The sequence below is a fragment of the Pongo abelii genome, chromosome 10, assembly GCF_028885655.2.
Source record: "Pongo abelii isolate AG06213 chromosome 10, NHGRI_mPonAbe1-v2.0_pri, whole genome shotgun sequence".
NCBI lineage: Eukaryota > Metazoa > Chordata > Mammalia > Primates > Hominidae > Pongo > Pongo abelii.
Genome location: NC_071995.2, coordinates 45,273,036 through 45,289,637, shown reverse-complemented (window position 1 = coordinate 45,289,637; position 16,602 = coordinate 45,273,036). Strand labels below are relative to the sequence as shown.

Below are 16,602 nucleotides of genomic sequence, written 5' to 3'. Positions count from 1 at the left end.
TCTTCACTCTGACTGGGCTGTCGTTCCTGCTCCAAATGCAGCAGGCGTTTGTAGGAAACAGGAAACAGGAAACAGCTATAGGAAATAGGAAACAGGATATTTATACATTGGTTAATAGAGAGCTATTCAATTACCCGCACATGAAGGACTGATGATATTTTTTAATGATGCTACAAACTTGTTAAAATTCCAAACACTGTGCATGTGTATAAAAGTGTATAAAAATGAAAGCCCACCACTTCCTGGCCTCCTCCAGTCCCACTCCTCAGAGCTCGTCATCACAATAGCCCAGTACATACCCATCCAGATTTTTCTATCCACATTAAAAACTCTTCTCTCGGCCAGGCACGGTGGTTCACGCCTGTAATCCCAGCACTTTGGGAGGCTGAGACGGGTGGATCACGAGGTCAGGAGATCGAGACCATCCTGGCTAACACGGTGAAACCCCGTCTCTACTAAAAATACAAAAAATTAGCCGGGCATAGTGGCGGGCACCTGTAGTCCCAGCTACTTGGGAGGCTGAGGCAAGAGAATGGCATGAACCCGGGAGGCGGAACTTGCAGTGAGCCAAGATCACGCCATTGCACTCCAGCCTGGGTGACTGAGCGAGACTCCATCTCAAAAAACAAAAAACAAAAAACAAAACCTCTTCTCTCAAATGCAGAATTTACTTTGTAAAATGAAAATTAAATTCTTTATAATATACATAGTCTTCTGTAACTTTCTCAGTAAAAAATAGGTCATGGGTTTCTCTCCATATCCATATATATAGCTCTACCTCTTTCCTTGTGTGGGAATTCAGTGGGGAGAGCAGAATATATTTAACCAGATTCCTATTGATAAAAAACAGCAGCTGTATTTTATTGCTAATTTAAAAATATTGTAAGTCATGGCCATGGAATATTAAATTATTGGGTCACAACAATATCTAGTTGCCCCCCTCTCTCACTTTGCAGCTGTCAGAGTCCCCTCTGCCAATATCAGATGGTCATTCAGTTTTGGTCTAGTATCTTTAGTGGGGCATTGACGTCATCATCAACATAACCCAGGCACAATGCAATGCACAGCTCTAAAATTCCACTGAAGGTAATTTGTGTTCCTGTAACGGTTTAAAATTTTGCAGAACTGCAGGCTCATGACTAGGAATATAAACAACCATTATTTTGTAGAAGTAAAGCAGAACTGGTTTTAGAATCTTGGACTGAGAGAATGGCAAAGTCAGTCATCAGGAACTGTACACCTGAGAAATGCTGCTGTCATTTCTTTTTAAAATATGAGAATAAAGAACTTAGTATTGGAAGTTAATAAACTTTAAAGAATTCCACATACCATTTTTTATGTCATTCATAATTCAACAGCCATTTACTGAGTACTTACTCTATGCCCGACACTGTATTAGGCCTGAGGGTACAGCAGCATATCACATAGCTTCTACCCACTGGGCACTCACAGCATCATAGAGACACTGATGCTTGGGCAGTAACTGCAGCGCTGGAGACGGATGCTCCACAGTGGAATGTCTGTGTTACAGTAGTGGCTCCAAGGAGAAAAAGCTGATCTGCCCGTGGGAGGAAGTCAGAGAAGGCTTCTCAGAGAATATGGTGCTCAGGATGGCACCTTATCCTGTATGGCAAAGGAGTTATGGGAGGGTGTTAAGCAAAAAATAACATCAGACAGGGTTTTAGAAAGGTGGTTGTGGAGTCAGTTTAGGAAGGGCAAGGCGAGGCAGACTGATGGACTGGCTGCTGCAGTAACTGAGAGACCACCGTCTCAAGTAAGGAAGTTAAGGGTACAGAAGAGGGTGAAGGGCTGGAGACATTCTGTGGGTAGGAGTGATAAGCTGTGGTAAGTTTTGTGTTTTTTGTTTTTGTTTTTGTTTTTGAGATGGAGTCTCGTCTCTGTCACCCAGGCAGTGGCGCGATCTCGGCTCACTGCAACCTCTGCCTCCTGGGTTCAAGCAATTCTCCTGTCTCAGCCTCCCGAATAGCTGGGATTACAGGCATGCACCACCATGCCCGGCTAATTTTTGTATTTTTAGTAGAGACGAGGTTTCACCATGTTGACCAGGTGACCTCCTGGTTGAACTCCTGACCTCAGGTAACCCGCCCGCCTTGGCTTCCCAAAGTGTTAGGATTATAGGCGTGAGCCACTGCACCTGGCCTTGTGGTAAGTTTTATAGGTTGCCATGTATGAGAATTAGAAATGTTTGCAAAGTGCCCATGTAGAGCTTGGGCTGCAGCAGGGACCTGTCAGTGGCACTCTTCAGTATGGTGTGGATGCCCTTGAAGGGATGAGAAAGTCCTTATGCTGCAGGACATGCTGGCCCAAAGCAGGTGCTATCCCAGTCTTCTGGAGAAAAGAGGAAAGAACGCCTGACTTGTTTGGTATAGGTTGAAAGCCTTTCTTGTCTTGAAAAGACAGTATGTCCTTTGTAAGTGCTGGACACTTTGCTAATGTTAAAAAAAGACAGAAAAATAATGAACAGATAAAAATGGAGGAGGAGGAAAGGAATGAGGAGGAGGAGGCCACCACCACCAACTCCTTTCTTCTGAAACTTGTACATTCAGAGCAATAGTTTTAACATTTTAGTGAGTATCAGAAAGGCTGGGGTCCTGGTATTCAAGTCCTTATCACCTCTTGGCCTAAATTGTTTGAAAGAAGGAAAGAAAGAAAGGAGTGAAAACGAGGGAAGGAGGGAAGAAAGGAAAGAAGGAAGAGAGGAAGGGAAGAAGGGAAGGAGTGAGCAAACATTCATTCATAGCAGGTTCCTTTTTTCCTCAGTTTCCCCTCCCAGACACCTTCACTCTCACTCTCCTGCTCAAGGGCTTTACAGCTGGCCCTGAGGCCTCCTCCGCTGCCCCCATGCTGCTCCCTGCAGGGAGGGGCCACATCTGCAGGAAGTCAGGCTTTCTCATCTGCTCTGTTCCTGGTCAGTTTTATTTATTGGACACCCCATGCAATATTTCATTTTATCAACAGAGTTCCACTGCTAAAAAGCAGAACAAAATAAATGAAGTTTGAAAGCCACGGGCCTGGAGGATGAAGGCCAGTCCTCAGCCTGGCATTGAAGGCTGCCACCTCTGTCCCTGGCCCAGCCAGCCTCCCCTTCTGATTCAGCTCTGGTTGCTCCTCAGTGGGACCCTCCTCTCTTTGGATCTTCTTTGGGTCTTCTTGCCATTCATCAAACACCCTACCACCTTCCCATCTTTCCTTGTGTCAAACCTACCTGCCCCCTGACCCCTCACCTCCAGTCTCCCCCATGACACCAACTCCACTCCTCCTGGGAAATCAGAGGAGGGCAGCTTGCTAGGTTCCTGCTGGAACCCACCTCCCTGCAAACGAAACAGTTCCTTTATGTGGTCTTAAAACAAAAGGAGGCAGTGTGGCCCAAGGGTTGGGGCTTGGACTCTGAATCCTGAAAGCTGGGTTCTACCTCACAGTGTGTGATCTTGAGCAGGCTCTTGAGGCTTTGTTTCTTCACCTCTAAAGCAGGGGAAATAATTATTCCTCTTTCATAGGGCACTGTGAGGATTAAATGATATAATGTTGGTAAAGTGGTTAGAACAGTGCTTGATGCATACTAAGCATTCGTTAAATGTTAGCATTATTATTTTCATTGTTGTTAATATCATTAGAATCCCACTTCCTTTCATCTTTTTTAGGACATCATTGCAGCAATTTTCTGAAGCCTGAATCATCAATTTTACTCTCCATTGGGTCGTTTCTGTTGGCATACACATGGTTGGTTGTTTCTCCCACCTTAAAAAACAAAACCAACTGAAACAAATTAATAAGACTCCCACCCTCTTTCTGCCAGCCTCTCCTGACTTTCCTCCCCACTCTCTTCTCCCTTTTACAGCAAAACTCAGAGAGGGTGTTCTCTGTATTCCAGATCTCCGACTCCTCATCTCCACTGCTCTCTCGAGCTCACTCTGCTCAGGCTTTGCTAAGCTGCTCTTGCTGAGAGCCCTGTGACCTCTATATTGCCAAATGCAGTGGCCACTGAGAAGCCCCCTCTGGCTTTGGCACAGCGTCCCCTCCTCTGGGGAGCCCCTGATTATGCTCTCACTTCATCGGCCAGTCTCCTTTGTTGTCTTCTCCTTACTTTGACACCTCAAGTGCTGGGAGGCCCTGGGGCTCAGTCTTCGGACCTCTTTCCTTTTCCATCTACACTGACTAGTGAGCTCATCCATCTCGTGGCTTTAATATCTAAATGTGGACACTCTTCAATTTATCTCTCCGGCCTGGACTTCTCTTCTGAACTGCAGACTCATATATCACCCACCCACCTAGCAGCTCCACTTGGATGTCCAACAGACATCTCAAACTTGATGTGTCCAGAACCAAACTCCTGATCTTACCCAACAACTCCCAGCCTGATCTTTCCCTGGCCCTCCCTATCAGCTCAGGGCACCTCCTTCCTTTCAGTTGCTCGGGCTGAACTATTTGGGGTTGTGCTTGACTCTTCTTGTGTCAGCAAACCTGACTGATTGTACTTTAAAAATATATCCAGAGTCTGACTGCATCTCATCACATCCACTACTCTCATTCTGGTCTAAGTCACCATCGAGTTTTTCCTATACATACCAGATTAGTGTAATCTCCTTCTACATGGTGCTGCTGCCCCAGACTCCCCATGGTTAAATGTGAAATGTTGAATTGGATCACCTCACTCCTCTGTTTTAATCCCTCTAAGGGCTTTGCATCTCACCCTGAGTAAAAGCTAAGGTGATAGCAAAGGCCCCCAAGGCCCTACATGATCTGCCTTCCTCGCACCCCACTCCCTCATGGCCTCATTACTTTCAATGCCTTATGTATAAATCTCTGCTTTGCTCACTTCTTTGAGTTCCTCCTCAAACCTGTCAGGCACGTTCCTATCTCAGGGCCTTTGCACTTGCTGCTCTCTTTTTCTGAAACACTCCCCCAAATTTTCACTTCTTTCTGGAATTTGTGTCTTTCTCAGTGAGGTCTTTCCTGGCCACTTTATTTAAAATGACTTCCCAGTCGGGCATAGTGGCTTACACCTGTAATCCCAGCATTTTGGGAGGCCCAGATGGGCAGATCACTTGAGGTCAGGAGTTCAAGACCAGCCTGGCCAAAATGGTGAAACCTTGTCTCTACTAAAAGTACAAAAATTATCCGGGTGTGGTGGCACACCCTTGTAGTCCCAGCTACTTGAGAGACTGAGGCAGGAGAATCTCTTGAACCCAGGAGGCGGAGGTTGCAATGAGCCGAGATGGCACCACTGCACTCCAGCCTGGGCGACAGCGTGAGTGAGACTCTGTCTCAAAAAGTAAAAAAAAGAAATGACTTCCCCTCCCCAAATGGCATTCTCTTTTCCTCTTTTATATTCTGCCTCTCCCTGGTATTTCTAATGCTTATTGCTGTTTAACTCTACAATTCACTTATTAATGATATTTTCATCTATCTCTGGATTTTTGTCTATTTTGTTCTCTCTAGCACCTAGAACAGTGCCTGACACACAGTGGGCACTCAGCAAATGTGTGCTGAGTGGCTGAATGAACAAATTAATGAGGAAATGGGTGGAGCAGGCGGATTTTTTGAGGGACATGATCTTTTGATGATTTGGAGCCTCAGTTTGCTGGGTAAGAAGCTCCATCGTATTTGTACTTGTGGAGAAAATCAGACTTGGGAGAATCAGTCACAATAATTAAACATACAGGTGGCTGGTCTGTTCTAGTTTTTTGTTTTTTCATAATGAGCCATACCTGGCCCATATTTAGCACCAGCTGCTGGAGAATGGAATTTGCTTCTTGGCGTACGTGTCTGCTTAGGAGCCCAAAGGCTCCTCAAGAGAGTGCCCAATGCATACAGAATTAGAGCAAAGAGATCTTATTCATAAGAGCTATTTTTGGCTGGGTGTAGTGGCTCACCCCTGTGATCCCAGCACTTTGGGAGGCCGAGGCCACTTGAGCCCAGGAGTTCAAGGCCAGGCTGGGCAACATGGCAAACACCTGTCTCTACAAAAAATACAAAAAGTAACTGGGTATGTGGCGTGTAACTGTAGTCCCAGATACTCAGGAGGCTGAGGTGGGAGGATCAATTGAGCTTGAGAGGTGGAGGCTGCAGTGAGCCATGATCATACCACTGCACACCAGCCTGGGTGACAGAGAGAGACCCTATCCTCCCTCCACCCCCCCAAAAAGAGTTATTCTTAAAAGACACTTATCATTTATGATTCATCTGTATTTATGGTTATTTTGGTCTGAGAATAAGGAAATACCAAAAGCCTCTTTTCTTTGTTACTTCTTACTTTCTGACTTTTTCTCTGTTAGGTGTGAGCTATCATCTGTGTGTGCCTTTGACACTGACAGCGCCTTTCTTTCATCATTTCCCACTTTCACTTTCCAAGTCTTAAATGCTACAGACTATCTTTCACTGACTTTCCTTTAGTTGGCGCTTCGTTAAGAGGCCCATCTTTTAAAGTCCTGTGAAAAGTGTTTCAAGTGTAATAGCCTCCCTTGCAGTTTTCAGCTGAGAACATTTCCTCATTGCTTAAAGGAAATGAAATTGCCGATGAGTGTCTTTAGCCATTGGGCCTAGTCTAACATTTTTTCATACTGGTAAGCACCAATCAACAACCTCATAACTTCAGTGTACTTCATAGACATAGTCCCATCTGGTTAGACTCAAAGAACTTTGGACCTCATTTTAAAATACGACAACCATGTCATGGGCTATAGGCGTTGCATCTCAATGTTTCGCCTTTCTTCTCTGAAGCCTGCAGGTCTGCATTTCCAAGGCTGGCATTTTACACGAGGAGCAAGTGAGCTTCAGTGCTGGCTTCTCCATGACCCCTGTGTGCCCTCCAACTAGCTTGACCTTTGACTGACCTTTCCGTGACGTTTGACTATATGACAGTAGCCATCTTTGGGTCAGCATGAATGACCTCCTTATGGATTCATAGTTTTTGGTATTCGGAGAAATCAGCTTTTTACACCACAGTGAGAGTTGGAATCAGCTGGCACATCTTTTGATGATGCAGCTAATATGTCTGGTGGCATAAATCAGGGCTATGTTCTGTGCCCCCTTTTTACACATTAAACATTAATAATTTGAAACTGACTTTGATTAATTTCTCCTGGCTACGGAAAAATAGGCAAATGAGTCTCCTTCTGTATACCAACATTAATTTCACAGCCTGGAAGTGGCCTCTGTGGGTAGTTCATCATGCGATGAGACCACTACCAGAACGACTAGTTTTAGATAAACCATTTTGCAATTAAAATAATTATTGTGGTGGGTGTTCCCCAAATGTCGTGATCCTAAATTTAATAATTCCATTCAACCAGCTAATTTTTTTAGTTATTTAAAGCAAGAGTATCCCAACTGTTTTAACCCATTCATGCCTGAGGTTGCAATTGTTTGAATTTTTGCAATCAGACCTTGGCGATGACCTTGAGCAGTAGGATATAAATAACTCCCACATGCTTAGCGTTCCAATAATGGAACGCTAAGCATAAATTACCTACCTCATTAGTGAAAGGAAAGTGTCAATATGCTCTCCCAATCTATATGGATTCATTAATAAATGATACACAGTGCTATTATATTAGTATATTATTTATATTATAAAGATACATAAAGTAGCAATTTAAATGAATGAGATAAAAATGAAATAAATGATTTTTCTTATTTTATTTATTAATAGAACAATATCAGTCTATTATGATGATGAATATTCTGGCTTCCTCATTTTTAAAATCTCTTGCTAATCCTGATGGCTTCATGCTCTCATTAGCTAATATCAAAGGCAAAATACACACTCAAAGCGAGGATCAAAATTAATAAGAGTGGAGGTAAATCCATATTTTAAATAGCTTTTTGTTAATTTCAGATTTGAGATTGACTTTCTGTCAGATACTATCAGATCACTGTTTTCCTCATTATGCCGCTGATAAAAAACTTGTCTGTTCTAAGAATTGGAGAAGTATGGCTCTGCCAGACAAGCTTTCTGTTTGCTTGAGCTTGTATTACTGATATTACCTTTAATCCTCTACACTCATGAGAGCTCATTTCATTAAAACTGGGTGTTATATTTCATACATCCACTTAACTAGACCCTTCTGAATCTAACATGTGCTCATTTGGTGACAGTGAACAAAAATATGCCAACCTTCTGCGTAGGGAACTTCCACTTTTCCCTCAAGATACCCAGAGAACTGCAAGGGGCAACCTGGGCAGGTAACCATCTTGCAAGTTGAGCAGGTGGGGTGCCTCTGTGTCAACTGGAATATGTAAGCAGTATTGAAGTTTACCTTCTTTCATACTGTTGCATATAAATATAGGGATAACTTCTAATATTTTTCATGCATACTAGTCTCACATGGCCCTTGTGGTGTACTGACTCCATTTGGAGAAATATTTGTTACTAACTCATTCTGGGAAGTTCACTGGGAACCAGTGCTGCTCGTGAATGGATGTCCCAAACTCTGGGCATTTACATAATACGGGCACGGTTTGCTTCACCTATATACTATCTATACTTCTATCTACTTAATATTGATAACTCTATGGACTTACTTTTAAAAGTTAAATTTATTTAAAAAGGAAACACCATGTTCCTGACATGAACGGAGAAATCCATACTATTTTCCTTCTTCTTCATCCGTGAACATCAGTTATTCTTACCATGGCCTGAACACAGTCCCTGCTGTTGACCTGTGGCTGAGCTCTCCTGACCTTGCAGCGGAGGTCAGACCGATTCTTGCGCTGCCCACTGCAATACCCAGAAATAACCAGCACTCGGGAGGTGAGGTGACACCTTGGACAGGAAGGACATTGGATTGGCACCTGCTGAAGAGCTTCTCAGCAGGTATTATGCTGAGGGTTGGGAAGGTAGGTGTGTGCTGGCCAGCTTTGTACCACCCCAGATCAGCTTGTGCACCACCTTTGGGAAACAGCTCTTTTTATTTTTATTTGTTTATTTATTTTGAGATGGAGTATTGCTCTGTTGCCCAGGCTGGAGTGCAGCGGCGCGATCTCGGCTCACTGCAACCTCCACCTCCTGGGTTCAAGCAATTCTCCTGCCTCAGCCTCCCAAGTAGCTGGGACTACAGGCACCCACCACCACGCCCGGCTAATTTTTTGTATTTTTAGTAGAGATGGGTTTTCACTGTGTTAGCCAGAATGGTCTCCATCTCCTGACCCTGTGATCCACCTGCCTCAGCCTCCCAAAGTGCTGGGATTACAGGCGTGAGTCACCACGCCCGGGCTATTTTATTTCTAGGAAATATGAAGGCAAATATAAGACTCCAGTATAGTCATGATATTGCCCTTATGGCAACATTTGCATATTTGGGATAGTCCCTTACCACTCCTAGGCCTAGGCCTTGATTGCCTACTACCAATTATATTTTTCCTAGTTCTTCTTTATAGTATACTGTTATTTTTGTGTTTGTATTCTTGTGTCAAGCTATCTCAAAGCCTTGTGGAACAAGGCAAAGGATATAAATAAATAATATATCTCACATGACCTTCTCTGCCCCACATGTCATTACTGGCTTCATCTCTAGTGAGAGATTAAATCTGGTGTTTTGTGAAGGACAGCTCCAAAACAGGTGTGTCAGTGATGTCTTCTTCTATTAGTTCTGCTTTATGACACTTCATGATTTATGAAATGCTGTACAGAAACCATCTCATTTAATAAGCATGATAACCCTGTGAAAAGGGCAGACTCGAAGAATTTGGTAGATGTGTCAAAGTTGAGTTCTGAACCCAAGTCTCAAGAACTCACACTTTCTGTTTCTCTCTCTCTTCTCATTCTCATTTTTTTCTCCCTCTCTCCTTATCTTTCTCTCTCTTATTCCCTTATTTTCCTCACTCTTCATCTTCTCCCCTCCTTTCCTCTCCCATCTCTTTTCTCTCTCTCCTCCTCCCCTGAGCCCCGCTGCTGCTTCTCTGCTGTTATGAGGACAATCCAGGACTAGCCGACTTGGGGCTGAGATAAACTGCATGAAGTAGAATCATGTTGTCACAGCGGAGGCCACTGGCCCCCGTGCAACTCATCCTCATCAGCTGACCACAGACGGATGGCCAAGGTCCACTGAGATCAGTTGAGCCTGGCCCGGATCAGCAGACCCACCTAACCACATATTTGTGAGAAATAGTAAGTAGTTGTTATTTTAAGCCATTATGTTTTGGGGTGGTTCATTACACGGCAATCGCCACCTGATACAGAGACTCAGAGACTTAGGTTACATGACAGAATTGGTGGCGGAGCTAGGAGTAGAGTCAGGCTGCTGCTTTTTTTTGTTTTTTAAATTTGTTTTAAATTTTTATGGCTACATAGTAGGCCTATATATTTATGGGTACATGAGATGCTTTGATACAGGCATGTAATATGTAATAATCACATCGAGGAAAATGGGCTATCCATCCCCTAGGCTGCTGCTTATTCTTGGTCAAGGTGTTTGATACAATGCTCTGCTACTAAACTCATCTACCTGTCTTCCCCTTGACCAGCTGACCTCTTGACCTCTGAAAAGTAACCTCTGGTGCATTCTGTCCCTCAGGGAGTCAATCATGGCTACATGAGTGGATGGATGAGCATTCTGCGAAGAAGATCTATTTAAATTTTGTAAAATGAATCTCTTTTTTAGAAGAAACATCAAACAATCTTTGGTTGTTCTGTAACTATCTGGCATCTCCATCTGCCTGTTTTTTACATAAAATTTTCATAAACCAAAATCAAATGTACTTTATTTGGTTTTTCATCTTAGTAGCAGTAATATGAGACCCTACACATTATCATCTAGAGGTCATGAGATCCATCAGAGTAATTTCCCGACATTGTTTTGACTTTCTGGGAAGCCTGAGGGAATGCTTTGAGATGAATCTCCTTCCCACCCCACTTTGGCTTGATGCTTCACTTCTGATTATTGTGGTGCAAAGATCTAAACTTACAGCTTATACTAGGCTTGATTTCTAAAGTCATGCTCATCTGCAGGCTTTGTAAAATCTCCTAACAACATAGTAAGAAAGGTCACTTAACAATAAGACAATTAACATGTTCCCTCCCCATGAATGAAGTTTGGTGTAAAAAGAAGCAAAAATAGTGCCAGAAATAAATTACTGGCTTATAAACATGTTTATTAAATGCATCATACTTGGAGCACCAGATGTGAGGAAGACAAAGCCTAAATGCCAGCAGCAGGGTTGCTTAGTAAATTATTTGGCTTGTTGCTGGTAATGAGAGGCTGTAGTTGGTGGGAGTTGCTGTGAAATTACATGTTTCTGCTGTTTTGTTCCTCAACAAACCATGATCGACTCTAGGAATTGTTTGGATAAGCTTTCCCTTTGGTGTTGAAAGAAAAAATAATTCTCTTTAAAAGAAAATCTTGCTAAGCCCAAATATTTTTTCTGAACTCAGAATTTATTTATGTCTTCATCAATAAAAGTGATTAATAAATAAATTTATCAAATGTAATTTGATTGTCTTTAATTCTCCCCTTTCTTCATACCTTACAAAAAAATACTGTTGATTTATGCTGAAGACTTAGACTACACAGAAAGTAGAACCTAGAAAGATGATACTGTCTGTTAGCATTTCCAAATCATATTTCTGCTGCAGAAATGGGCAAATCTTACAATAAGGCTGCTGATTTGATTAGGCAGACTAATAATTACACACCGTAGCAACACCCTCCTGCACAATCTCCTATTCACAGATCTGGCATTCTTCTTATTTCTTCTTTAGAAAAATATTTTCTGGCTCAGTTGAGAAGAATAAGTCATTAGAAGCTCCAGTAAACAATTCTGTGTGGAGTGTCCATTTAAGCAAGCAGCTGTCCTTTGAAAATTGTCTTTATTGTTTGAGCCTCCCAATTTGCAGCCAGGAGGTTACATAAAATCAATTAAGCCAGAGGACCTCTAGGTAATCAGCTCTGAGAACTGTCGCCCCAGCTGCGATTATTTGCCGACGGTGGCAGCTTACTCCTTTATTCCTGTGTTGCTCCGCCCCCACTTTAGCCTTCACCTCCTGGCAGCACTGCTCCTCCCTACCCCCCGCCCCTCTCGGCTTCTTTCCTTCACCACTCTTGTTGGTGCAGCCCAGGCTGCTGTCTCCCTGGGTCTCACCCCAGCTCCTGCTTTCAAGGGATGCAAGGAAAATGCCCTGCTGGGTTAAGAGGTTGTGGCTTTCAGTTCCTTCTCACCAGCAGGTAGGAAGCTGGAAGGAGGTACCACAAATTGCAGCTGTTGCTATGGCAACCAGAGCTGCTCCTCAGAAAAGCTGCTCCAGAAGAAAAGCTGCTCCGGAAGAAAAGCTCCTTGAGTCTTTTGATCTATCTTTCTGTGTCTTCCCCTTTCTTCAGCCCTTATGAGGCACCTCAAGTGATTATCTCGCCTAAGAACCCCATCCGCCTCCCCTGCCACAAGGAAGTCATTCGACAACATGAGGATTTGACAGCAGAGGAGCCTTCCTGCACTACTCCGCTCAGAGGCATCATCCTTGAATAAGGCATACTGCAACCAAAAGAACATGCCATATCATAACGTCTAATATTATAATTCTATGCATCATTTGGCTGGGTGGGGAAGTATTTTGAGGTGTAGGGTAGGGTAGGGTAGAGAACTCATTCATTCATTCATTGAGTGCTTATTGAATACTCACCAGGGAGTACCAGGTAAAATGCTAAGTACTGGGGTTTCAGAGACAAAGATGGCAATGTTGCTACCTCACAGTCTGGTGGAGAGGCAGATATAAAAAGAAATGTTCACAATAAGGCATTGCACGTGTTTGATAAAAGTCTATCTGGGGCTTCTAGGGCATAAGGGAGGGCATGTGTGGGCAGCTGGGAAAGCCACTTAATGGAAGTGTCATGAGAGAGAGAGGGTGTGTGGTAAGTGCACACATTACTTTGGAGGACTCTTAAATCTTCTCTTGAATCCAATATCTTAGCTTCATTTATGGCTAGTTGGGCAACACCTTGGAAGATCCAGAGAACCTTTGTGAAATACAATGTAAATATGAGGCAAGGGCTGCTGGTGGTCTCCCTCTTATGAGTCCCTGGAAGGTGGTGATGATAGCCCTGGAAGCAGGGCTGGTGGGACTTGGAATGGTGGGGGCTGGGGGGCATTCAGAGACCCTCATGGAAAGAAATCCTTCGCTAGAACATTCAGCTAGACCTCGGTGAGGTGAGAAGGGGAATCACTGGAGGCTAGTGTGGGAAGAGTAGTCACAGAGCCCCTGGTTACAGAGCTCCTGGGTGTGTGGTGTTTGGGAGTTCAGGAACCTGAAACTGTGTGGGGACACTGATGGGAAAAGATCTGCCTGACTATTATTAAGGGCATGTATGTAGTGTTACGGTTCACTGCAGGGCTTTGGATTCCAACAGATCTGAGTTTGCCTTGACTCCGCCACCAGTAACTGGAGACTCTGGACAAGTAGCAATCCTTCTGGGCCTAGTTCTTCAGGTGTAAAAGAGGATTATGTCTGTGGGCTGAATTGTGCCCCCCCATTCATATACTGAAGTCCTAACTCCAAGCACTTCAAAATATGACTGTATTTGGAGATAGAGCCTTTAGAGAGGTAATTAAGTTAGAATGAGGTCATGACATTGGGCCCTAATCCAATATGACTTGGTATCTTTTTAATAAGAGGAAATTTGGACACAGACATGTACAGAGGGAATATGATGTGAAGAATCAGGGAGAACACAAACCAGGGAGAGAGGCCTGGAATAGATCCTTCCCTCATGGCCCTAGAAGGAACCAACCCTGCCTACACCTTGGTCTCCAGAACTGTGAGAAATAAATCTTTTTTTTTTAAGCCAACCAGTCTGTGATAGTTTGTTATGACAGCTCAAGTTAACTGATATACAGAGTTTTTGAGAGGATAAAATCATCTAATTTATATGATGCAGTAAAGCACATAATAATGTTCATTATATGGTTGTTATAATTAGCAATAGCAGTAAGGTTGGCTCTACTTTAATTAGGAATAAATCTTAACTCACTTGCATGATTGGATTATTAAGGCTATGAAGATTAATTGATTTCTCTGGTTAACTGAGTGTCAGAGGATGCTTTTTTTCCATTCTGATGATGACATCTTTTAAACATGCCTGATCCATCTTTATACAGATTAAAATTGAATCTTTTTGTCATTTGCAGGCCTAAGGTGCCTCTCTTTGATTACAATAGGTTGAAACTGCATGCATGCTCTTTCTGGAAAGTTTAGTTTTGTTTTTAATAAGCCAATTATGTCAATGTTTTCTAATAATTTGCTCTTTTTTTCATAATAAAGTGCTAAAACTCAAGTTAGCTTTAAGGTTCCAGCCAATTGGACAGATCCAATGTGTTAGCATTCTTTACTTTCCATGAGCACATTTTGTAAAACATAGTCTTACATATTGCTGTACACTGTAAGAACTCAAACTTGTTTCTGAAACTTTAATTATAATAAAAAATATGAAAATTGCTATCATTGTCTTCATGAGTTAGGGATCAGCTGCTTCTGAACAATTAACAAATAGATCATGTAAATGTTTTTGGTTAGGAGCAACACCATGCTCCCAACAACAACAAAAAAAACAGAAGAAACAGAATTATATTTACAACTTTCCAGATTATATTTCTCAATTGGGTTTATGGGAACTGGTACCAAACAGCAAATTGTACTTTATCACTTACTTGTTTCCACTTATCTTTTAAGAGAGAAATTTATTTAGCATCTTTCTCTCTCTTGGGTAGGAGGTCACAGAGCAGATGATCTTTACTGGTTCTTTTCTATCCAAGAAAATGCTGCATATGGAAATTCAAGTAAAGAAGAGTGAGAAAGGATGACTATGGAAAGATACAATTCAGTGTCAGGAGGAGGGAATAAAAGACCAGTGGATCACATCTTTGAAAGATGTGGTGAATTAAAATGCTACTCCTTCCATGAGGAGGTGGCACCTAGTATCTTATCCCATGAATTGGGACTCTTCTGAGCTGTACTTGCAACTAGCTTTGGCCAGTAGAATGTGGGATAACAAATACTGTATGATTTCCAAGCAAGACTTCAAGAGTACTTGCAACTTCTACTCTCACTTTCTTGCAGGCATCATTGCTCTGAGACTTCCATGGAAGGAGGTATAGTCTAGTCACCTTAAAGATGACCGACCACATGAAAAGAGATCCAGATGACAGCCAGCATCAACTGCCAGACATGTGAGAGGGGCTATCTTAGACTCTCCAGCTCCAGTCCCAGGCAGGACCAGGAGATGAACAATCTAGCCAAGTCCATCCCAAATTGATGATGTGCAAAATCAATAGTCAGTAAAAGGGATGTTAATTTAAGTCACTAAGTTTTGGGCTGTTTGTTATACAGCAATAGGTAACTGACACAAAAGCACTTGGGACATAGAAAAAGCATTTTACAAAATTCAACATTGTCATCATAAAAATACTCAATAAACTAGGAATAGAAGGGAATTTCCTCAATCTGATAAAGATGTCTATTAAAACCCAGTATAAACATCATACTTAATGGTGAAAGACTAAATGTTTCCCCTTTAAGGTCGTGAACAAGCCAAGGATGTCCACTCTTACTACTTCTATTCAGCATTGTACTGGAGATTCTAGCCAGGACAACTAGGGAAGAAAAAGAAGTAAGAGACATCTGGATTAGAAAGGAAGAAGTAATACATATTATTTGCAGGGGACGTGATCTTGTATATAGAAAATCTTAAGGAGTCCTCTAAAAATATTAGCAGGAATAAACAAGTTTAGCAAGAAGCAAGACACAAAATCAGTATACAGATTTCACTTGTATTTCTATACACTTGCAAAGAGCAAACCAAAAATTAAATTAAGAAAATTCAATTTACAGCAGTATCAACAAGAATAAAATACGTTTAAATAAGCTTAGCAAAAGAAGTGCAAATAAAGACTACAAAACATGGTTGAAAGAAATTAAAGATCTAGGTAAGTGGAAAGACATTCATGTTCATGGATGAGAAGACTCACGTTGTTAAGATGGCAGTATACTCAAACTAATCTATAGATTCAACACAATCCTTACAATCTTTTTCAAGATCACAGCTGGATTTTTTGAGCAGAAATTGACAGGCTGATCCTAAAATTCATATAGAAATGAAAAAGACCTAGGGTAACTGAAAATTTCTTGGAAAAGAACAAAGTTGGAGGACTGACACTTCCAGATTTTAAAACTTACTACAAACCTACATAATCAAGACAGTGTGTTACTGACATAAAAACAGACCTATGATAAATGGAATAGAACTGAGAGTACAGAAATAAGACCTTACAGTTATGCTCAACTGATTTTCAACAATGGCACCAAGTCAATTAAATTGAGAAAATACAATATTTTTAAGAAATTATACTGGGACAAATGGATATTCACATGCAAAAGAATAAAGTTGGAATCCTACCTCACATCATAGACAAACTGAAAATTGTTGACAGAAGATCTAAAAGTGTAAAACTCCTAGAAAAAAACTGTAAAAACAAATCTTCAAGACATTGGATTAGGCAAAGATTTCTTTGATACAAAATCAAAGGCACAAGTGACAAAAAATACAAAAATTGAATTTTATCAAAATTAAAAATATTTATGCTTTAAATTACATTATG

General features: G+C 41.9%; 1 long non-coding RNA gene across 1 annotated transcript in view; it reads left to right on the top strand.

Annotated features, from left to right (window-relative positions):
• LOC134759499 (uncharacterized) overlaps nt 1-12,825 on the top strand; it is a 69,507-nt gene extending 56,682 nt beyond the window's left edge. The window contains exons 2-3 of the long non-coding RNA XR_010135760.1: nt 8,572-10,129; nt 12,336-12,825. This is a non-coding gene — a long non-coding RNA (uncharacterized LOC134759499). The remainder of the gene's footprint in view (nt 1-8,571; nt 10,130-12,335) is intronic.
• The last annotated feature ends 3,777 nt before the right edge of the window (nt 12,826-16,602 follow it).